At 40.7% G+C, this 24,639-nt stretch overlaps 1 protein-coding gene and 1 long non-coding RNA gene across 2 annotated transcripts in view; one reads left to right on the top strand and one right to left on the bottom strand.

The window, feature by feature from the left end:
* LOC122561112 (adhesion G protein-coupled receptor A3) overlaps positions 1-24,639 on the top strand; it is a 522,394-nt gene that overhangs the window by 392,599 nt on the left and 105,156 nt on the right. The gene's annotated exons all lie outside the window — the stretch shown is intronic.
* Positions 21,092-23,232, bottom strand: LOC122561113. The gene is made up of 3 exons (XR_006314912.1): positions 23,142-23,232; positions 22,746-22,855; positions 21,092-21,321 (listed from the first exon to the last, which is right to left on the bottom strand). It is a non-coding gene; the product is annotated as an uncharacterized LOC122561113 (long non-coding RNA).

Here is a 24,639-nt window from a genome sequence, read left to right as displayed (position 1 = left end):
GACCTATCACCTTCTCCCCACCTACATCTACCTATCGCATTCTCAGGCACCATCCACCCAACCCCACCCCCCTCGCATTTATCTCTTAGCCCCCCAGCCCACAAGCCTCATGCCTGATGAAGCGCTTATGCCCGAAAAGCTGATTCTCCTGCTTCTCGGATGCTGCCTGACCTGCTGTGCTTTTCCAGCACCATACTCTTGACTCTGATCTCCAACATCTTCAGTCCTCACTTTCTCCTACCCCCGAGTCTGTGTTTCATCTCTCCAATGTTTGATTTATTAATAATTATTGTCATATGTACCTAAGTACAGTGAAAAGTTTTTTGTTTTGTGTGCAGTACGGGCAGATTATACCATAAAAAGTGCATTATGCTAATAGAACAGAGCAAAGAATGCAATGTTATAGCTGCAGAGAACAAGATCAACATTAAATTTAACATTTGAGCATTCCATTCAGAAGTCTAATAACAGTGGGGAAGAAGCTATTCTTTAATATATTCATACATGCAGTCAAACCTCTGTATCTTCTGACCAACAGAAGAGGGTGGAAGAGACAATAACAGGGATGGAAAGGGTCTGATTATATTGGTTGTACTCTCAAGGCAGTGGGAAGTATAGAGAAAGTCAATGGATGAAAGGTTAGCTTGTGTGATGGATTGGGTTGTGTTCACAACTCTTTGCAGTCTCTTGCATTCTTGGGAAGAGCAGTTGCCAACCACGCTGTGATGCATCCAGATAGGACGCTTTCGATGGTGCATTGGTAAAACCTGGCAAAAGTCCTTCTGGACATGTCACATTTCCTGAGGAAATAGAACCATTGTTGTGCTTTCTTGACCACTGCATCACTGTGGATGGACCAGAACAGATTGTTGATGATCATCATTCCCAGGAAGTTGACACCCTTGACCATCTCCAACTCAGCACCATTATTGGAGACCAGGGTGAGCCCTGCACTCCGCTTCTTGAAGTCAATGATCAGCTCCTTTATTTTGCTGACGTTGATGGAGAGATTGTTATCTTTACACCATGCCGCTAAGCACTCTTTCCTGTATTCTATTTTGTCATTGTTTTAGATCTGCCCTGCAATGGTGGTGTCATCAGCAAACTTGTAAATGTAGGGCAGACCACACTGCAAGCAGCGAATACAGTAGACTACATTGAGTGAAGTGCAGATAAAGTGCTGCTTCACCTGGAAGTTATGTCTGGTTACTTGGAGAGTGAGGAGAGAGTAAGTAAAGAGGCAGGTGACACACCTCCTACAAATGCATAGGAAGGTGTGTGGGGTTATGGGGAGGGATAGGGATTGGAGGGGGAGTCGACCAGAGTGTCCCAGAGGGAACGTTCCGATGGAAAAATGAACAACCAGGGAAATCTATGTCTGGTGGGGGAATCCCGCTGATGGTGGCAAAAAGGGTGGTTTACAATGCTTCAGATGTAGATGCCGGTCAGTGGTAAGCAAGGACCAGGAGAATGCTATTGGTTTTCGCAAGGGAAGAGGAGTGAGGGCAGAAGTGTGGGAATTGAGTTGGACACAGCTGAGGGTCCTATTAAGTACAATGTTGAGGATTCCTCAGGTGAGCAAAATGGTGGAAATATCTGAGGCCCCTTATGGAAGGTAGCACCATCACAGCAGATGTGATGGATACAGAGAAAATGGGAGGATGGGATGGAATCTTTACAAGAAAGAGGGTGTGATGATGTACAATCCAGGTATTTGTGAGTGTTGGTGGGTTTGTAATGGATGACAGTGACCAGCTTATCCTCAGAATTGGAAACAGATGTTGAGGAAGGGGAGGAGTCAGAAATGGACCAGGTGAACGCGTGAGCAGGGTGGAGATTGGAAGCAAAATTGATCAGTTTTTCTAGTTCAGAATAAGAGAAGGAAGCAACACCCGTGATGTGATTGATGTACCAGAAAAAGAGTTGTGGGTGGGAGCCAGAGTAGGATGTGTAGGAATGCTTCACGGAGTCCATAAAGAGACAGGCATAATGGGGGGCCATGTGGGTGCCTACAGCCACCTCTTTGACCTGAAGGAAGTAAGAAGAGTTAAATGAGAAGTGAAAGTGTCATAGAACCATAGACATGTACAGCACGCAAACAGACCCTTCAGTCCAACTCGTCCATGCCGGTCAGATATCCTAACCTTACCTAGTCACATTTGCCAGCACTTGGCCCATATCCCTCTAAACCCTTCCTATTCATATATGCATCCAGATGCTTTTTAAATGCTGTAATTATGCCAGCTCCCTCCACTTTCTCTGGCAGCTCATTCCATACGTGCACCTCCCTCTGTGTGAAAATGTTGCCCCTTAGGTCCCTTTTGTATCTTTCCCCTCTCACCCTAAACCTATGACCTCTAGTTCTGGACTCCCACACCCCAAGAAAAATTCCTTGTCAGTTTGTCCTATCCATGCCTCTCATAATTTTGTAAATCTCTATAAAGTCACCCCGCAGCCTCCAACGCTCCAGGGAAAACAGCCCCAGCCTGTTCAGCCTCTCCCTGTAGCTCAAATCCTCCAATCCTGAACACCCTTGTAAATCTTTTCTGAACCCTTTCAAGTTTCACAACATCATTCCAATAGGAAGGAGACCAGAATTGCATGCAATATTCCTAAAGTGGCCTAACAAGTGTCCTGCACATGTCCGCAACATGACCTCCCAACTCCTATACTCAATGTCTGACCAATAAAGAAAAACATACCAAATACCTTCTTCATTATACTATCTACCTGAGATTCCACTTTCAAGGAACTATGAACCTGCACTTCAAGGTCTCTTTGTTCAGCAACACTCCCCAGGACCTTACTATTGTTCACTGTGATGAGATGGTGGTGGATGGAGACAGTTCAGGCCTTTTTTCCAAGAAGGAACGGAGGCCTGAGACTATCCTGGTGGGGGAAGCACACGTAAAGGAATTGCATGTCCTTGGTGAAGAGGAGGCGACTGGAGCTCGAACTGAAAATTTTGAAACTAATGTAAAACATCAGAAGAATTGCGAATGTAAGTGGGAGGGACTAATAAAGGGGAGAAAAAAATCAAGGCGAGGTGGGGAAAGATAAATTCTGTGGGACAGGAACAGGCAGAAACAAGGGTCTGCCTGGTCAATTCTGTTTGGGGATTTTGGGATTAGATAGAAATAGGCCATACAGAGTTGGGTGGCTATGAGCTAGGAGGTTGTTGAGAGAGATCGCCAGATGAGATGAGGTTGGAGACAGTCGTGGACACAATGGCCTGCTACTCGATGGTGGGGTCGGGGTCCAGGGAGAGAGAGAGGAGGAGGTGTCTGAGAGCTGGCACTCAGCCTCTGCAATGTAGTCGTCAGAACACCAGACAAAAACAGCACCATCCATAGTCAACAGGCTTGATGACAAAGTCAGGGTTGGATCTGAGTGCAGTCAGTTCAGAAGGAGATCGGTTTGAATGGATGAGGGGGACAGAAAAAGTAAGGAATCCAAATATCATGTCGTCAGTTCTCGCTGAATGTAGGTAAAAGGCCAGGAGGAAGGGTCCAGGTGGAGGGAGAGTGTTGGAGGCAAGTGAAGGATTCTGTAGATGGAGAGAGGACTATTGTCCAAAGAAATGGGCATGTAGGCAATGGAAGAAGAGTTCAGTGTCATGTCGAGCCCGGAGTTCATGGAGGTGGTGGCACAGAGGGTTAAAACTAAGATCTTTGCTGAGTACAGAATGTTCAGCATCAGAGAGGAGAAGGTCAGAAGGGATAGTAAATACTCACAAGAGATGGGGTTTTGTGGAGGAATTGCTTCTGATGGAAGGGAAGGGAGGCTCCGGAGGGGCATGGGTACCTCTCAGTTATTGCAACCTGCATTCCTTAATGCCTGAAAGGGAGAGAAAGGTATTCTTGTTAGAACATTGAACAAGTCTAAGGGTGAACTTGGGGGCAGGACAGCTCTGAGCAGCATGTGGCAGCGCTGATGAACAGAGAGGTCAAGAGCATGCAAATGGCAGAGTGTAGCAATATATGTGGACCTCAGGATGCAGCGAGAAAAGGAAAGAAAAACAAGAATTATCAACATTTTTGGTTCTTTAGGATATATTTCAGTAGCATTGTGAAAGCTTTCTTAATGGGCAGCAATAGAATTTGCTTATTACCAATTTTTCCAGAGAACATGATTGGACAAATGATATACAGATATGATTGGTCTTCAGCTGTGGGGAACATGATCATGTGCCACCCAAGGCTGGTCAAAAATGCAGACTGTGAAATTAGACAGATATTTTGAAGTTTTCAATGAAGTCAGATGACTGGTGTATTCTGGAGATTAAATAAACTGAATAGAATCTTTGTTCTGTTCTTTAATACCAAGTAAAATTTCTATTTGGGACATCTTCTGAAAGCTAATTTAGTGACATCAAAACGACTCCTCTATCTGAATCAAATGATTAAAAAAAACCTTGTGAACATATTTGAGCAAATGGGATTTAAAAATCTTTTAATAATTCATTCAACTGGAAAGATTAAATTGCCTTTCCAGTTCTTACATTCTTAACCACTTGTACATGATGCATTAAATTGTACATTATATTGTTTTGCTTATTGCATTTAGCAAAATTTTGTGAAGAACTGGCAGCCTAGGTCTGTAATCCATCACATAAAATGATACAGTTCCACTTTCACCATCTGCAAGTTAGATCTTAATATTTGCACACCTATGTGATAAATATCACTCTGCTGTGCAAATGTACTTGCAGGTCATTAGGAATCCAAGTTCAACATAAATATTTGTTTCCATATTACTGTAGTACACAGATAAAACAGGAACTGAAATGTCAGTATGCAGCACAGACTGCTCAAGCTCAAAATATGTGCTTATCAAAATTAGTTACTGCTGATTGAAGGGACTTGCCATGGTCTGAGAGTTTTATGGGTTTAAATCAACAATTTGGATAAATGCGTTATTTAATGTAATATTAATCTCGAAGTCAATTTATTCTTCCTCAGGTATTTTGCAGTAGCAGTTTAATACTCAGCAGTGTTTTGCAGGTAGTTAATTATCAATTCAAAGAAACAAAGGACAAAAGAGTGCAGATTGGCACATTTTCTTTAAATTAGCTAGAATATGATCCTCAAATGAATCTTGGGCTTAGGAACTTTCTGATTCTTTAATATAATTGCACAATTGCTCAGCTCAACCATCTGTCTGCTTGACAGGTTCTATGAATGTCATCTTTCCAAGTTTACATATTGTCCCTTTCAAGGGAATGTAAAAAGAATTGAATAGGGTGACATTGTACCACGCAATTTCAGCATACAAGTATAATTAAATGAAATCTCTCCTGCTTCTGTTTTGACTTGGGTATTAACCCATTTATTTTACATAGATTATCTCCACAGATTATATATATTTCCAATTAACCTGTTCTAACATGTTATAACAAACATCTGGAGCAGGTGGGACTTGAACCAGGACCTCCAGGCCCGGAAGCAGGGATACCACTGATTATAGATTTTTTTTAATCAGCCTGTTCAGGGCTCTCCACTGATTATAAGATTAGCTTTATTAACAAGCTTGTAAATGAGGCCACTTGCAGACCTTGCAATCTCGAGACACAGCAAAGCTAGATTTCAAGACAATGACGATAGTGATGAGATCATGATTTGCTCTATTGTACAAAATCTCAAAAGGTTAAGTTCAGTCTACCTCAAATTACATTGGAAAGGCAGGCATCTCAACCTTTCAACAACAGGTGAAGTAAGCTGTTTCATATCGCTAAAATGCAGTGGTATTTTCCACAAATTGGTTGCTGACATTATTCTGAAAGATGTCCTGACAACCACACAGCTGAATAACATCAGAGATTAATTTCACTGCTGAGCAGACATGTTGGTGTCTCAATTAAACCAGGCAACATTTTCTTCTGGTTGGTCATAATAGACAAAGTACAAATGTACTCAACTAAACAGTGCTATTAGATGTGATTCCGTAATTGGGTAGTGCTTGCTGAACAACCCTGAGGGTGCTAATAGCTACATCAATAATCAATTTAAGATAATCAATCAAGCTTATGCTATGAGTCATTTATAATTGTTTGAAGTAGCATGCATTCAGTGACAAGGATCTGTTTACTTCAAGCAAAAAGAGTATGATGAACCAATGGACCGTTTCTGAATTACACAGAAGCATGTGGAGCTTCTAGTCCTCTGATGCTTTCTCCATGGCAATACTTTAACCAATCAGAATCCTCTTGCAAGGATGCCTGACTTAATGCAGCAAGAATGCTTGGTAATACACTCCATGCAAACAGCTGTCAATGAGTAAGGTGCCATCTGAGTATAGGGTCACACCTGAAACATTGACTTCTATGCCTCCTGATGCTGCCTGGCTTGCTGTGTTTTTCCAGTCTCTTGCCTGTCTAATCTGAGCATTTGAAGCAGTGTGAGCATCTGTTGACTGTGCTGATCTCTCATCAGCATCTTCCCTGATGTCTCCCAGAGGGCAAGCTGTAGAGGGGCAAGGGCTACAATCAGCAATCACATAGATTTAAGATCACGTAGATCCATGTGAGACATGGATCATCACATCCTTCTTGTTCATTCTGCAGTAACTCTCAGCCTGGTGGATTCTGCTGCATTACTGAACAGGGTAACATAGGTGAAGGCACACATTTTCAGAGCTGACTGATTTGAAGCAGGCAGGTTGGCTGTGACCAATCCTTACATGAAGGGGTTGAAGAGGACAGTCTGGCCATGCTCAGCAGGTTGAAGATGCCTGTGGTTATGGAACAGTGGCACTATCTGGAGTACATCTGGACTATCTGACTTTTGCATTGAACACGTTAACCACACCATGGGAGTAGTCAACCTCTTGAGGAGAAACAAGCATGTCTTCGAGAGGATTGAGGAAGAGCGCACTGACATGCACAGGAGGAAAGGAGGAGTGTTACCTCTCAGTGTCAGCATGTCCCACCTCAGAGAGCTGCTGTCAAATCCAAGACCAGAGCTTTCTGGTACTAGCAGCACAACCAGGAGAAAATGCTACTGCTGGCACTCCACTCAGGCATCAAGAGGCAGGGAGCACTTTATTGCAACATAGAGTCACAGAGTTATATAAAATGGAAGCAGACCCTTCAGCCCAACTCGTCCATGCTGACCAAGCTAAAATAATCCCACTTGTCTATGTCCGGCCCATATCCCTCTCGATCGATCTTATTCATGTATATGTCCAAATGTCTTATAAATTTTGTAACTGTTACTTCATCAATCACTTCCTCTGGCAGTTCATTCCACACAAGAGCATCGCTCTGTGTGAACATGTTGCCCTCAGGTCCCTTTTTTAAATCTTTCTCCACTCACCTTAAAAATATGCCCTCCAGTTTTGGACTCCCAAACCCAATGGAAAAGACCTTTACTATTCACCTTATTTATGCCCCTCATGATTTTATAAACCTCTAAGGTTACACCTCATGCTCACACACTCAAGTGAGATAAATCCCAGCCTGTCCAGCCTCTCCTTATAAACCAAGCCCTCCAGTCCCAGCAACATCCTTGTAAATCCCTTCTGAACCGTCTCCAATTTAATCATACTCTTCCTATAGTGGGTTGAGGGTCTCACAGGATAGAAAACTGGTGATCCCAAGCAAGGGTGTTGGAGTTCAGGGCTTGGAAGTGTCAGGGGAGGGGAACCTGAAGGGAGTGTAAAGCTTTGGGAAAATCCCTGCACGCCAACAGCCTGAACAGAGCAACCTGCTGCAATGCACACTTGACTTGAAGCTGTAACATTGCAAGAAAGCTCATGGTAGTGATGGAATGGGGCCCAAAACTAGGTATTAATTGTATCATGTTGTGAGTGCTAGCTTCAGCTTCACTTCACTTTCGCTTCACTTAAGCTGTGGTCCAGATGATGGTCGAATCCACCATTTGAGGGTGCCATGCAAAGGTGAGGAAGGATGAGATGGTGAGGAGACCACCCCTCATGGGACCCTGTTGGCGACATCATGATCCACCTCCATGGTTTCTCCAACAGATGAAGCTTTGGTGGAACTGGGTCCTATTTCTGAGACTGCCACAGTAGCAACGTAGTCCTCCTCTGGCCCGCCCTTCAATGGCAGTATATCTTTCCTTGTATAAGGTGCCCAAGTCTGTTCACCGTATTCCAGCTGTGACCTGATGAGTGCCTTCTATAGTTTTAACAAAATTTCCTACATTCCCTTTGTAATAAATCATACCTATTGTGTGGCATTATAATGCACTACTTCCAATCATGAGAATGAACAAATTTCTGTGTATTTGCCAAATCACAGATCAACATCATCTTGCTAGTCCATTGATGGATTTTTAATTTGGACCAAGTTAGATCTGCAAGTTAGTTCATTTTTCACTTCAGAGCTTTCAAAGTGGCAATCAGAAGTGCAAAACACTCATCAGGCAACTGGGACTTCAAGCTTCACAACAATTTCCATTCAATTATAAAATATTTCAGAAGTGTAAATGATTTTTAAAATATTTTAAATGTGTGAGAGTCATAGGTAATGAATTCTACTTTCAGATGAAGGTTAAGATAGTTTTACTTTTATGATTTGTGAAGAATCATGGAATTTCCAGAACAAGTTACAGACTTGGATCACCATCTCCTGTACAGATAATTAAATACAGCATATTCTTAAAGATCTCTTGTCATTTATCATTTTTCTCAGTATTGGAGGCAGATGGCTGTCTCCCACTATGAAGTCACTTTAATTGGCAAGAGGTGGTATTTTATTTACAGTATTGAACTAAATAATGAAACGCAACATTATGCTCTTACATATTGAGTTTTCTACTCAGTGGCACTTTAATAATCAGAGAACTTATGATTATTTATTATTTATCTATTCTTCCTAATATTGGATAGCCTTTATGAAAATTATTCATTTAATGGAATGTGGACTTTGCTGTCATTATCCAACTCTAATTGCCTATGAACTGTGGTTTGGTAGGACAGTTAAGAGACAACCACATTGCAACCACATATATGCCAGTCAGTCATAGAGATGTACAGCATGGAGACAGATCCTTCGGTCCAACCCATCCATGCCAACCAGATATCCCAACACAATCTAGTCCCACCTGCCAGCACCCGGCCCATATCCCTCCAAACCCTTCCTATTCATATACACATCCTTTTAAATGTTGCAGTTGTACCAGCCTCCACCACTTCCTCTGGCAGCTCATTCCATGCACGTACCACCTTCTGCGTGAAAAAGTTGCCCCTTAGGTCTCTTTTATATCTTTCCTCTCTCACCCTAAACCTATGCCCTCTAGTTCTGGACTCCCCGACCCAAGGCCTATTTACCCTATCCATGCCCCTCACAATTTTGTAAACTTCTATAAGGTCACCTCTCAGCCTCCGACGCTCCAGGGAAAACAGCCCCAGCCTGTTCAGCCTCTCCCTGTAGCTCAAATCCTCCAACCCTGGCAACATCCTTGTAAATCTTTTCTGAACCCTTTCAAGTTTCGCAGCATCTGGGCGGCACAATGGCACAGTGGTTAGCACTGCTGCCTCACAGCGCCAGAGACCCAGGTTCAGTTCCCACCTCAGGCGACTGACTGCGTGGAGTTTGCACATTCTCCCCGTGTCTGCGTGGGTTTCCTCCGGGTGCTCCGGTTTCCTCCCACAGTACAAAAATATGCAGGATAGGTGAATTGGCCATGCTAAATTGCTCGTAGTGTTAGGTGAAGGGGTGAATGAGTTTGGGTGGGTTGCACTTCGGCGGGTCGGTGAGGACTTGTTGGGCCGAAGGGCCTGTTTCCGCACTGTTAAGTAATCTAATCTAATCTAATCTTTCCGATAGGAGGGAGACCAATATTCCAACAGTGGCATAACCAATGTCCTGTACAGCTCAAACATGACCTCCCAACTCCAATACTCAGTACCCTGACCAATGAAGGAAAGCATACCAAATGCCTTCTTCACTATCCTATCTACCTGCGACTCCACTTTCAAGGAGCTATGAACCTGCACTCCAAGGTCTCTTTGTGCCTGACCTTCTGCGCTTTTCCAGCAACACATTTTCAGCTCCAAACTTACTAATTGTACCTCTTATGTTCACATCCAAATCATTTATGTAAATAATAAAATGTAGTGGACCCAGCTCCAATCCTTGTGGCACTCCACTGGTCACAGGCCTCCAGTCTGAAAAACAACCACCACCCTCTGTCTTCTACCTTTGAGCCAGTTCTGTATCCAAATGGCTAGTTCTCCCTGTATTCTATGAGATCTAACCTGGCTAATCAGTCTCCCATGGGGAACCTTACTAAAGTCCATACAGATCACATCTACCGCTCTGCCCTCATCAATCCTTTTTGTTACTTCCTCAAAAAATCACACATATTAACTATAACATGATTGATGAATTGGGAGCACTGTTTGGATAGTGTGAAGTTTCTACTGATTGGGTTTAGTGATCTTCTATAGCGCAACATTCTATAGTGTGAGGTCGCAAACGTACACTCCTGTCGTTGTAGAATGACCTGTAGTTAAGAACATAAGAACGAGGAGCAGGAGTAGACTGTCTGGCCCTTTGAGCCTGCTCCGCCGCTCAATAAGATCATGGCTGATCTTTTCATGGACTCAGCTCCACTTACCCATGTTTTCACCATATCTCATAATTCCTTTATTTTTCAAAAAAGTATCTACCTTAGCTTTAAAAGCGATTTACTGAAGTAGCGTCAACTATTTCCCTGGGCAAGGAATTCCACTGATTAACAACCCTCTGGGTGAAGAAGTTCCTTCTCAGTTCAGTTCTAAACCTGCTTCCTCTCATCTAGAGGACGTGCCCTCTTGTCCTCGTTTCACCTACCAGCAGAAACATCCCATCTATTTGTGTTTTGTAGATTCCCTTCATAATTGTATGTTTCGATAAGACTCCCCGCCCCCCACCCCCCCCATTCTTCTGAATTCCAATGAATATAATTCCAATCTACCCAGCCTCTCCTCATAGGCCAACCCCCTCAACACCAGAATCAACCCAGTGAACTTCCTCTGCATCCCCTCCAGTGCCAGTACATCCTTATTAATGAAAGAGACCAAATCTGCACTAGTTAGACTTAATTAGCTAGACTTATGCAATGGTTAATGGTAATTGTCCTGGTCACTATACCTGATACAGTAGCGCCTCGACATACGAATGACCCCGTTCACGAACAAATCGGTTTACGAACAGGATTGTACGTAAAGTTTTGCTTCAATGTACGTACGAAATTCAAGGTACGAACGCAAAAAGCCCATGGTTTCATTGTCATTGTTCTGCTTTGCTACGCGCGCTTTGAATATCCGAACAATAGGAAAATTGATTCAGTTTGCGAACTTTTTGGTTCGCGAACCACATCCCGGAACGGATTAAGTTCATAAATTGAGGCGCTACTGTACTTGCATTCCATTCCAGCTTTTATGAATTGGAATTAAATTCCATCAGCTGCTGTGGTGTACAAGTCGTTCTGCTGTAACAAGTTTGTTGTGTTCCTCTGAAACTTCGCGCTACAGAGAAACACATTATTGAAAACCACAATACAAAATCACGCTGTAGAGAATCACTGTATCTGCTCAGTAGAAAGTTTACATAATCCAAATGGTATCCCCAATTAGTCAATCACATTATAGCCAATTTGTATTAACAAAACACGTGTTATACCAGACCGACCTGTATTTGATCCAATGTCTGCAGAGCAAGAGTCTGTGGCTCTGGAATTCTCATCCAGTGATAAAACTATCAGCTCAATCTTGCATTTATAATTTTGCTGGGAGTTTTGTGCTCATGAAGGAGATGCATATCACTACAAAGGAATGGAATACTTTTACGTTTCTGGCATGGAAGCCCACTTTTGTGAAAATGGTTCTGCATTAGTCCAGTAAGCTAACCATATACAAACTACAGTCACAAAGGAAGACTTGGCCAGAGAGCTTGATGTGCACTGGTTGCAACTAGCTATTGGAGATAAATTATAGTTGGAGAAAAGTGAAATAATTTATTACAAAAACATACAGATCTGGTAAAAGCAGAAAAAATAGGTGTCCCGGGTCCACACCTGAAATTGGTGTTAATTTTTTTGCCAACACAAACAGAAGAAGTGATTATATTTTTGAAGGGCTATTTGCAAACTTATGCAACAAATATGGCAGCCACATCTGTGAGGACTGTGAGAAAGTGAGGACTGCAGATGCTGGAGATCAGAACTGAAAAATGTGTTGCTGGAAAAGCGCAGCAGGTCAGGCAGCATCCAAGGAGTAGGGGAATCGATGTTTCGAGCAAAAGCCCTTCTTCAGGAATGAGGAAGGGCTTATGCCCGAAACGTCGATTCCCCTACTCCTTGGATGCTGCCTGACCTGCTGCAATTTTCCAGCAACACATTTTTCACACCTGTGTTGGTTACCAAAGTACATATCCTGGAGAAATTAGCTAATGTCATTTAAGTTGAATTCACCGTAACTTTCTTAATTTACCCTAAAATAATGGCAAGGCGACAAAGAAAGTTATAGAAATTCCTATATATGTCGAACAAATGCTTCACTTTTCTCTTTGGCACATAATGCCCATTCAAATCACAGTGATGAATAACGCCAGGTGAAAATATTTAATTACTATTCCTAATAATGTTTCTATGCGGAAAAAAAAATCCATGTTTTTTTTTATTTTGCACATCAGAAGGTTCGAGCTTTAAAAGTTAGAATGTCGTTTCAAGCTGGAAAACAATCTTCAATAAACATCCAGCAAGCTCCTTTATCAAACTTTCTCCCAGATATCTTCAGATTAATCAACAACAAAAGTAACCAGTCCATGGTGAAAGTAGAATGTTTGTCTCTCTTCCCAATAGACTAGACTAATTGATTTATTAGTCATCTCTCTGTGGTGTTACCACAGGCATTCCATTTGCAAAGCTGCTGACTAAAACTTACCTATCGGGTAATGAAAAGTCTATAGCAGCACAATTATTTGATTAAATAATTGTTGGGTGGCTCAGTGCTTAACACTGCTGCCTCACAGGGTCGGGGATGAGTAGATTAGATGCATTAGTCAATATAGAATAGTAAAGGGAATGGGTCTGGTTGGGCTACTCTTCCAATGGCTGGTGTGGACTTGTTGGACCTAAGGGCCTGTTTCCACACTGTGGGGATTCTATGAATCTAATAATTTGATTTCAAATCAAAAGCTATCAATTTTTGAAAAGCTTACTAGATGCTGTTCCTAAGATTTAGTTTGTCAGAGCTCCCTTTTGGCTCTCCTCTGATGCCCTGCCTAATGATTATATCTTAACTGGATGCAAAACAGAGTTTTCAGAAGTTCCTGACCATGACGACATGGAGAGTCGGCAAGACCTCTCAAGGAGGCTAAGGCTCCAGTGAAATGCAGTGGAAGTTGTCAATTCACAAATGCCATGAGCAACCAATTAAACTTGTTGATCCTCACCTTAGAATGTAAATAAAATGAAACGCATCACATTTAACACGCAGCAAGCAGTATGTGAGGATCAGCTAGTAAAAGAACTGAAGTAAATCAATACAGATATTCAGGAAAATCTATACTGTAGGTTCAGTTCTCAACATTTCCATTGTGACAATTCAGTATGCAATGCCATTTTCATAGAGTCATAGAGATGTACAGCATGGAAACAGACCCTTCGGTCCAACCCGTCCATACTGACCAGATATCCTAACCCAATCTAGTCCCACCTGCCAGCACCCGGCCCATATCCCTCCAAACCCTTCCTATTCATATACCCATCCAAATGCCTCTTAAATGTTGCACTTGTACCAGCCTCCACCATATCCTCTGGCAGCTCATTCCATACACGTACCTTCTTCTGCGTGGAAACGTTGCCCCTTAGGTCTCTTTTATATCTTTCCCCTCCCACCCCAAACTTATGCCCTCTAGTTCTGGACTCCACCACCCCAGGGAAAAGACTTTGTCTATTTATTCTATCCATGCCCCTCATAATTTTGTAAACCTCTATAAGGTCACCCTCAGCCTCTGACGCTCCAGGGAAAACAGCCCCAGCCTGTTCAGCCTCTCCCTGTAGCTCAGAACCTCCACCCTGGCAACATCCTTGTAAATCTTTTCTGAACCCTTTCAAGTTTCACAACATCTTTCTGATAGGAAGGAGACCAGAATTGCACGCAATATTCCAACAGTGGCCTGACCAATGTCCTGTACAGCCGCAACATGACCTCCCAACTCCTGTGCTCAATACTCTAACCAATAAAGGAAAGCATACCAAACGCCTTCTTCACTATCCTATCTACCTGTGACTCCACTCTCAAGAAGCTATGAACCTGCACTCCAAGGTCTCTTTGTTCAGCAACAGTCCCAAATAACGAGGAAAGATTAAATTCACAAAATTTTCACAAATTAAACAATCTGTTGTTTGCATTGAAGTTTGCATTGTTTCTATAGCTCGCTCTCTAGTCTTCTGTTGTATGATTCTTGCTATTTACTGTATTATAATGTGATTTAATAATCGCCTGCTATGCAAGCAACATCTTTTTTGCCACATCAGGTTGTTGTTTGATTATTTATGTGAACTGTTTTTTACTTGAATTAGCAGCATTTTTACCCTGTGAAGCAAAGAGCAACACAATCTGAAGATAGGCTGCTTTCTTTTCATCATAGCACTTTTTACACTTGTCGAGACTATTGGAACTGCACAGAGACAGAGATGGTGCTAAATCCTAATTGCTAGTGCCTTGCCAAAAATTATTTCATTTGCAATAAAATTATTAAAAATGAAAGAAATTCTGTTGTTGTGGTTCTGTTCGCCGAGCTAGGAATTTGTGTTGCAGGCGTTTCGTCCCCTGTCTAGGTGACATCCTCAGTGCTTGGGAGCCTCCTGTGAAGTGCTTCTGTGATCTTTCCTCAGGCATTTATAGTGGTTTGAATCTGTCGCTTCCTGTTGTCAGTTCCAGCTGTCCGTTGCAGTGGCTGGTATATTGGGTCCAGATCGATGTGCCTATTGATTGAATCTGTAGATGAGTGCCATGCCTCTAGGATTTCCCTGGCTGTTCTCTGTTTGGCTTGTCCTATAATAGTAGTGTTGTCCCTGTCGAATTCATGTTGCTTGTCATCTGCGTGTGTGGCTACTAAGGATAACTGGTCGTGTCAATTTGTGGCTAGTTGGTGTTCATGGATGCGGATCGTTAGCTGTTTTCCTGTTTGTCCTATGTAGTGTTTTGTGCAGTCCTTGCATGGGAATTTGTAGACTACATTGGTTTTGCTCATGCTGGGTATCGGGTCCTTCGTTCTGGTGAGTTGTTGTCTGAGAGTGGCTGTTGGTTTGTGTGCTGTTATGAGTTCTAGTGGTCGCAGTAGTCTGGCTGTCAGTTCGGAAATGCTCTTGATGTATGGTAGTGTGGCTAGTCCTTTGGGTTGCGGCATGTCCTCATTCCGTTGTCTTTCCCTTAGGCATCTGTTGATGAAATTGTGTGGGTATCCGTTTTTGGCGAATACATTGTATAGGTGTTCTTCTTCCTCTTTTTGCAGTTCTGGTGTACTGCAGTGTGTTGTGGCCCTTTTGAATAGTGTCTTGATGCAACTTCTTGTGTGCGGCTGCGTCAAGCTGTGCATACATCCTCGCTAAGCAAACACCAAGTGTCACTACGTATTGAGGTTCGACCTGTCCTCGGTGTTGTGAAGAATGAGACTGGCCTCAGTACAGCGGAACACACCAAATAGTTGGACCATACCTTCTCACCTGTCCTTCATGGAGACGTTTGCAAAGGAAAGCACCTTGACCAGAAGTCATGAGGAGGTGGTCAGCGCGTAGTGTCCTCAAAACTCTGTGGGAAATGGAGAGGGTGGATCCTGTTGGGTTATTCCCTGAGCAAACTGTCAAAGTAATTTGGCAGAATGCCTCCTCACCAGAACTTTTCAACAACCGCCAAGACTTTGCTTGGTTGGTGGTGAGATGAGCACTACCTGGGAGATCCTTCACATACACCTGGACTCTCTGTGCCACTGCATGGTGCCCTCGAAGTGGCTGCAGGGGGATGAAACATTCACACATCTCCTTCTGGAATGTGCCTATACAGTGGAAATCTGGAGAGAGATGCAGTGGTTCTTATCGAGGTTCGGCCTGAGAAACTCAGTTCCCTGACAGGCACACCAAGACAAATATTAACTGCACCTGGAGGACGATCAACTCAGTGAAAGGGTGCCCAAAACCTGTTAGTCTTCTAGAATAAGGAGTTGACTTTGACCGAGTGTTGTAGACTGGCACATTCCAAGGTCCAGTATTGTGTGCTGTGGGACAACTGAAGCTTGGAGCAGCTGCCGACAAGGTGCAGCGGAGAAAGACTGCTGCATAAAGTCTTTTGGCCCAAGTACCATGGGGGTCCACTGAGTTATCGGATCCTTCTGGTGCCTCAAATGTATGTAAATATAGTCTTGTATAAGTAAGAGATGCCTTGGATTTGTTCTCCATATATAAAGTCCATACAGAATCAAACTACTTCAGTGACTATTATACATAAGGATTTTTATGAATAAAAAATGCTAATGATATAGTTAATGCATTAATTTTAATTTTCCAAAACTCCTCTCATTTAGGGAAGATCATGTTAGATTGAAAAATAGCAAATATAACTCCTTTATTCAAAAAATGATGGAGATTGAACACAGGAAGCTATAGGACAGTTGGCTCAATGTCTATCTTCAGGAAAACTTTATAAATCATTATTAAAGAAGTACTTTGATAAGTTCAAGGTAATCAATCTATTGGCAAACTTTGACAATCTATTGGCAAACTTTGACAATCTATTGGCAAACTTTGACCTAGTTAATGCAGACCCAGTCTATGTATCGTATTGAGGATTTCAGAAGGTACTTGATGAAGTGTTACATCAAAAGTTATTGTGGAAAATAAAAGCACGTGGTCTTGGAGTCACATATTGGTAGGAATAGAAGATTGATTGGCCAACAGGAAGCAGAGACTAAGTCTTTTTCATGTTGGCAAGATATAATCTCAGTTGCTTTCACTTCATCATTCCTTGACCGAGTGTTGTAGACTGGCACATTCCAAGGTCCAGTACTGTGTGCTGTGGGACAACTGAAGCTTGGAGCAGCTGCCAACATTCCTTCCTTCATCAGAATCTATGGTTGCTAAATTTGCTAATGACACAGAGCTAGATAAGAAAGTAAGTAAGTGAAGAGGCTACAAAAACATATAGATAGTTTAAATGAACTTGCAAAGATCTGGCAAATGGAGCATAATGTGGGAAAATGTAAAATTGTTAATTTTGACAGGAAAAATGAAAAGTGCAGTATCTGAGCAGTACGAGTTTGCTGAGATGTAAAGTGATGTGGGTGTCCTCGTGCATGAATCCCAAAAGGTTAGTTTGCAGCTACAGCATGTAATTAGGCTAATAGAATGTTACCATTGATTGTGAAGGGAAATTCGCACATTAGTAGGAGGTTATGCTTCAGGTATAGAGAGCACTGGTGCGACAACATCTGTTGGATGTTGTGAGTCATTGGAAATCTCTTGCTGAAAAAATGATATGTACTTTAATAATTTTAAGGCAGAGGTAGATAGATTCATGTTAAGTAAGGGGATGAAAGATTATTCGGTGCAGGTGAGAATGTAGATTTGAGGTTATAATCTGATCAGTCATGATCTTGTTTAAAGGGGAAACCGTTTCAAATGTTTGAATGGATGACTCTTCTTGTTTGTATATTTGTACATTCAGTTGCCTTCTGAATTTTGCTGGTGCAGTGGTGCAGCAAGTTACCACTGAAGTTTGAACCTATCTCCTGGGAGCTAAAACAAATGTAGTTTTGAAAATAGAGTCACAACATCTTTTTAGCATCACAACAAATCTCATTACTTTTGATTTGGTGCTTTTATGGCTTATAAGCGAGAATTATTGTATCATGAAACAATAAACTGAATGCTCGAAATCTGAAACAAAAACAGAAATTGTTGGAGAAACTCAGCAGATCTGGCAGCATCTGTGGAGAGAAAGCAGAGTTAACATTTCAAGTGCAGTGACCAAGTTCTGAAGTGGGTCACTGGATTCAAAATGTTAGCTCTGCTTTCTCTCCACAGAATTATTGCATTGTTTTAGTTTAGCCCTATCTGGCATTTTTTTCATATCAGGCTACATTTACCAAACTTGAAATGGGTCTGAGTCTGCAATCTCTTGAGAGTCCACAGTGACCAGGTGAAATGAGATGCTTCAGAGCAATTAGAGATTAAATTTACTTTTGTTTTTAATCACTTGTGGGATGTGGTATTGTTGGCTGGGCCAGCATTTATTGCCTGTCCCTATCTGCCCTTGAGAAGGTGGTGGTACTGTTGTAATCTGTGTGTTGTAGGTTGACCCATTGGGGAGAGTATTCCAATGAAACTGCTTAGTTTGTGAAAGCTGCCAGACCAGGACTGCCAATTATCACAAGACTGATAAAGTCCACAATCTCAGTTGTGAGAATATTCCAGGATGAAGGCCTCACTTTGATTTTGTTTACCATGTCTTTAATAATCTTTCAAACTGTATAGAGTTCAGATAGCTTGGTTTGTCTTGTTTTATTTTTGCTTATTTTATATAATAAACTTCTATTCTATGGTTAAATCAAATCTGCAGCCTGATGTACATATGTTTCAGTGAAAGACTGTCACTTAAAGTTAAAAGAAAACAAAACATGATCTATTGAATTAGATTTTATTCTGACATATGACTTGTCCAAGAGTAACTTCAGCTGGATCTTAATATTGACCTTTTCCTCTATTTTAAACACAATGGATTGCTGCATCCACGAGGAGTATTTGTCTTCCGAAAGTATTTCCATTGAGGTCCATGTAACATTGGGCAAATTTCTTATTTACAGCTTAATCTAAACATGCAAACTGTGTAGATCCTGGCAGAATATTTGTTCCCTTCCAGTACCCTCAACATAGTCACGTGATACTGATTTTGCATTGTGTATGTTGCTTATGTTTGTGCATTTTTTTTATTTCATTGGGAATCCAGAGCAACATTGTCAAAGTTGAGTTCAGAATCCCAAGTGAGACAACAACAGCAAAGGGCAACCTCGTGGTTCTCATTGGTCCTCCACTCCCTGCTCTCCAGTTCTCACCAAGGGGTCATGACAAGTTTCAGGCCTCAAAATGGGGTCAGAAAAAAAATGATATCAGCATTATCAATCTTCAAGGACCCTTTTTGCTCCTAACCACCCCGCTTTTCCCAATCTAATTGTAAGTAGTTGGTGTGTTGCTTTTGATATCTCTTGCATAGGAAATTTCTTAATTTGTGAATGATTCATGAAGAAATTGAAGCTTCTCTTCATCTGCATGATTGTGTATGAGCAGCTCTGTAGCACCATAATACAGCTATACAGCACATACCATCACCTCCCTCCACTGCATACCATCATTCCAACAGTGCCTGCATCTCCACTGATTTCTTCAGGCCCCTAAAATGGGTAGTCCAATCACCAATATGGAAAATCACAGGAGGGCCATTAGCAGATTTCAAATCAAGGATGATGTCCTTTGGTATCAAAAGTAACCCAATGCAGGAATGTTTTCTAAATAAATTATGTTTTGTGGAGTTGACAGAAGCATGAATTCATGTTTCTGATAACCCCAGAAAATCTACCTTGCACCCATCCAATGACTCACTGACCTTGATTCTCCTACCCCAATCTGGATCACCAACAGAATGTCAACATAGACTGACCAGGAAAATGGGGGTTAGACTCTTCTCGTTGGGGTCACTTCACCCACTGAAGAAAATGATCACATGAAGATCGACTTTATTGTAATTAAACTGATCTGGCAGATTGGGTATTGCTGTCATAGCAGCAATCCTACAGTGGCAACCTTTGATCTGATTTAAAAGGAAAGGATGGATAGATGTCAGTCACTTTGAATTATGTCACAAAATGTGCAGCTCCATATCTGAGTGCACTCTAACAAAGAAAATAAATAGCTGAAAACTGTTGGCATATTTACTGAGATGCTGCCAAACCAATGTTGCTGACTGTTTTCAAATTGTATGACTGTATCTTAAATTTCAATAAAACTGGATGAATGTTGATTTTTATTGATGGTTTATATTGTGAATACGGAAGTTGGCAGTCACTTGACATGCTTGAAAGCTATAGTTATTCAAGACAAATCCATATGAGTCTGAGTAATCCCAAATTTTGAAATTTGTAGATAGGTATATTTTCCAATGATAAGTTCCACTTTGAACTTAAAATCATTAATATTTGCTTAAGTGCTGCACCCGTAAGTTGTTAGCTTCATCTAGGAGTAAAGGATGAAATCACAATAACATCTGCCATGTTCACTTGAGAATCATGTAGAAACATTTTGGCTGCGTGGTAACAGAAACCAGGTGATCGCAAATCAGCAGCTTGTTTCGCACTTCACCCAATTTCCTTTTTCCAATATTTTGCTGTTGTTGCCTCTTGTGCCTCAGTCAGTGACAAGTTTCATCTTGGTTCGTGCTTTAAATCAGCTGATCCTGAACTGGCCTTTGTTTACTTGAAGCCATCTTCATTGTTTCAGCTTCCATTTTATTGATGAAGCTAAAGAGGCAGCAAATACAGGGCAACAGTTTTGAAGAGCCCAAGGTATCACTGGTGCATTTTGTCACCTCTTTTGATCACTGTTTATAAAAGAGGTAAATTTGATAAGAAAGCAGTAAGTAAATAGGAAAAGGTTTAAGCCATGTTAGATGAAAGGGATCTGTTTCTCTAAATGATTATTTTATTATTTTTATTACACGGCATTTTGTTCTTTGGTTTAACAGCATACTTAAATGTTTGCCAAATTACAATGAACATTTGCATCAAGGCAGTTGATGCTTTTAAATTCAGCTACAAATGGCCAATTTACAGCAAGGACATGTGAGGGAAATGAAAGCAACATGGGCACATTTTGCAAGACACAGTTACGTTTTAAAACAAGAAATGAAAAATATATGCTTTCAATTCATTTTAAATTTCACAGTTATGGAAAATACATGTGACATTTATATGAATCACATTTTTAAATGAAGGCATTAAAATTCTTTCATGGTAGAAGCCAGTTCTCGTCTTGGTCATTGAAATCAAAGTCATTCTTGTTTGCTCAGTTGCAGCCAAAACCAGATGACAGTGTTTGTTCGATATAGTTTGGCTTTCATTCGACCTGTCATTGGATATTTTAGCAGCATAAGCTGCTGCCACAGCGTTGTACAATTGAAAAAGTACATTAACACAGTAGAATTGAACTGTCTTCTTAAAGGAAATTCCATTTAATGAAGAAGGTGATGATTGATGTCTGGTGTTTCACACAAAGTTAGGATTTCCATTCAGTTTACCGTGTTCCACACTGAAATTTCTGGATACTGTAATGTGGTATGATAAAGACATTATATAAATGTTAATGCTTAAGAAGTAATTTTTGATCTATGAAATAAGAGGTTTGGATACATTTTTTTCACACCTACTGCTGATTTATCATTGAGCCAACCAATTCCTAACTTTTATTCTAAGACCCATTTGTTCAAAAGTAAATTATTTTGAAAAAGCTTAGTTTTGAATGAACATGGAAAGCAGAGTGTCATGTTAATATGAAACTTCAGTTGTACCAGATGGTGGTAGGATCTGATTTTTGGTTACTGAATCTGCATAAAGTGAATGTCAAATGTCAGCATCAGGTGAGGAATCAAACATAGACTACCACAAAGGTAGCAGGAAACTTAGAAATCACAAAATCGGCTCTGCCCTGCGTCATCTACCAACTCATGGTAACAAAAGCTAGAGACAATCTCTTGTCTGCTTTTCTATGGTGTATGGTAGAGAGAGGGACCTCATCAAGTAAAGCAGAGAAAACATAAAATGCTGTTTTCAATTTTTTTTCCAGGTAGTAATAAATTAACAATATATTACTGATTTTGCTTTTCTGTTCAGCTTTGTGAACCTATGCACTTCAACTCTGCATGTTGGCAGTTTCTGTTTATGACAGAGAGAAGAAAGTGGTACACAAAGAAGCATATTCCATTTTTCAAAACTCTAGTGAATTTAAATGAACTGAACTCTGTAATCCAGTTTTGGATTAAGCCTCAGAATTGTACGAGAAGTTGATCTAACAATATAGACAGGGAGACTCAAAATAGGACACTCAAAAACACACTCAAAATAGACACTGGCAACAAGTTAAAAAGAGAGCAAGTTAGTTTTTCAGGGAAGAATGGAACTGAGACAAAGGATATAGTACAATGTTTTCTAAATATTGACAGTAATCCGATATATAAAAATGGCATTGTACATTTCTAAAAATGCTGATGTTTCTATATCCCCAGTGAGGCTGACACTGGTAGAGCTATGTGGAAATAAGTCTGAAACTTCTCCATGGAAAACAAAAATCATCCATACTACCAAGCTAATCTTTTTGACAGGGGACAGTATCACCCAGTGGCTGATGCAGATCGATACAAAAAGGTTTTATGCCAGCAAATGTTGTAAGGCAAGCCACAGATTCTAAGAGAAAAATTCACCAACTCCTCTGCTTGAAGTTACACATGAGGGCACTCTGTTTACTCGAAAAGATTCTACCTTCATTCTAATTATGATTTTTCATTTAATATCGAGTTCCAAAAACCCAACGAATGGCAGTTTCCAGTCGATCCTTGATTTGATTAATAAGATTATGCATGGAGATATATTTAACTTCTGATAATTGTAATTATTTTAACAAACCTTCAACGGATCCCCTTGTCGATTTAATAACTCTCTTGTTATGAGCTGATTACTTTGAACTTACTCTCACCTCGATCAGTTGCTGTGTTTGCTTAAAACTGGAAAATGCTTAATATTTTATTACAATGGGTTGTGAGGTCGAACGTGGTGCAACCGTTGACATGTTATATGATAAATGGTCTGTAATAGAAGTAGACAATATTGTTAAAACATGTAATAGGAATTAACAGTTAACAAACCATGGAATAGGAATTGACATTTATGTTTCTGTTCCTTTGTATACTTTGTATATTTTTTGGTTTAGCTATAATAAAAACTTACTAAGCATGTAAAGAATTGAAAGCAAAAGAAAATAAGCTACCATTTTCTACAAATCTATTAATTTTAGATTGTACATATTAAACCATTTATCTTGCATCTCTTTTTATAAGGCCCTTGTACGTAATAAAGAGAATTATACTCTTACCTCAAGATGCATTTTTTTTCTGGTTGAATAGTGTATTGGAAATGCCCTGCACAAATTCAAATTGATACTGTATACTGGAGGCAGCTGGTTGTCATGGGAGCAGTACTGCAGATTCTAATTCCTGCTTCTGAGTAGCACTAACAGAAAAATGATGCTGAAGACATAATGGGTGAACAAATATTAGCTGCTTACATTCTCACTGTCATTTCCCTTTATACACATCCCACCTGAACACTGATGTGTGCCAGAGTACGATTTTTTGTCTTATTATGAAACTAAATGGTTTGTGATTATCTGGTCCACTGAAAGTAAATATGTTGTTTCAGCAATTTAATAAAATAGTAAAACTTTTGGTTTCAACTTGACAAAAATCACAATGTTTTATTGAATTTCATTACAATGGATTAATTCAGTGGGGCGAAATAATTAGGATTTAAGCATAAAACAGGAGCTAAGCAGAACATAATGCAGTGTTCAGTCGCTGTGCGCATTAAGGTATTTCAAAGACCTATCAAATTTAAAACTTTCTTTCAGAATTTATATTTTTGAACAATGTGATATAATAATTGCAGAATTCTGTGCTCATGTACTTATTTTGAAGATTGAAATCGTATGTCGAAACACCCGAGTGCATTTGTGAATCAGCGTTCCCTGGGGTATCTGAGAAGTCAAAACAAGGCATCAATGAGTTGCTGTTTCCAGAATCATTTCCATAGAGCTGTTATGTACTGTGTGTACATTTTACACATCTTATTCATTTGCCGAGTAACTTTATTATACTTGAGGATATATGAGAGTGTAAGAGGGGCTGGCTTTCCCTACCCAATTGATAAGACTACTGCAAGAATGCTGTGTTTTGTGGGCTTGATTTTCTATGGATGGGACCTAATTGCCAATGACCATATTGTAATACTTGAATCTAGGATGCGTTAAGACTGAACTGGTTTGTGTGTGGAGTCACCCCCTACTGAGGAACAAGTGCCTGTGTTGACCTTGCTGACTGTAATCTTGTGATCTGTTGTATGCTGGGGAGCTGAATTTATTTTCTTTTCCTGTCCTGCATCAAATGTTTTAAGTCCAAGAGCAGCAAAGGAATTGGAGAAGTTGCCTTTGCAAATCACCATTTGTCGAGCACAGTACTCTGGGAAGCTCTGCTGGGTATGTTAATCTGATGGTGTCTATTTGCTTCATATTTGGAAATAACGTTGCTTCCAAGATATTACAACTTGAATGTCTGCTAAGCAACTACTTAATCATAACCTTTTATTTATTTGCCCTGTGTATTATGTGTAGTAACACTCTTGGCTGATAATATAGAAGATACTTAAAATGGGCAAAAGTGAGAATTGCAGATGCTGGAGATCAGAGTCAAGAGTGTGGTGCTGGAAAAGCACAGCAGGTCAGGCAGCATCTGAGAAGCAGGAGAACCTATGTTTTGAGCAAATACCCTTCATCAGGAATGAGACTTGTGGCTCAAGGGGGCTGAGGAATAAATGGG

The sequence above is a fragment of the Chiloscyllium plagiosum genome, chromosome 22, assembly GCF_004010195.1.
Source record: "Chiloscyllium plagiosum isolate BGI_BamShark_2017 chromosome 22, ASM401019v2, whole genome shotgun sequence".
In the NCBI taxonomy this organism is placed as follows: domain Eukaryota; kingdom Metazoa; phylum Chordata; class Chondrichthyes; order Orectolobiformes; family Hemiscylliidae; genus Chiloscyllium; species Chiloscyllium plagiosum.
Note: the sequence above shows the minus strand (reverse complement) of the source record. Positions and strands in the feature narration are given on the sequence as shown.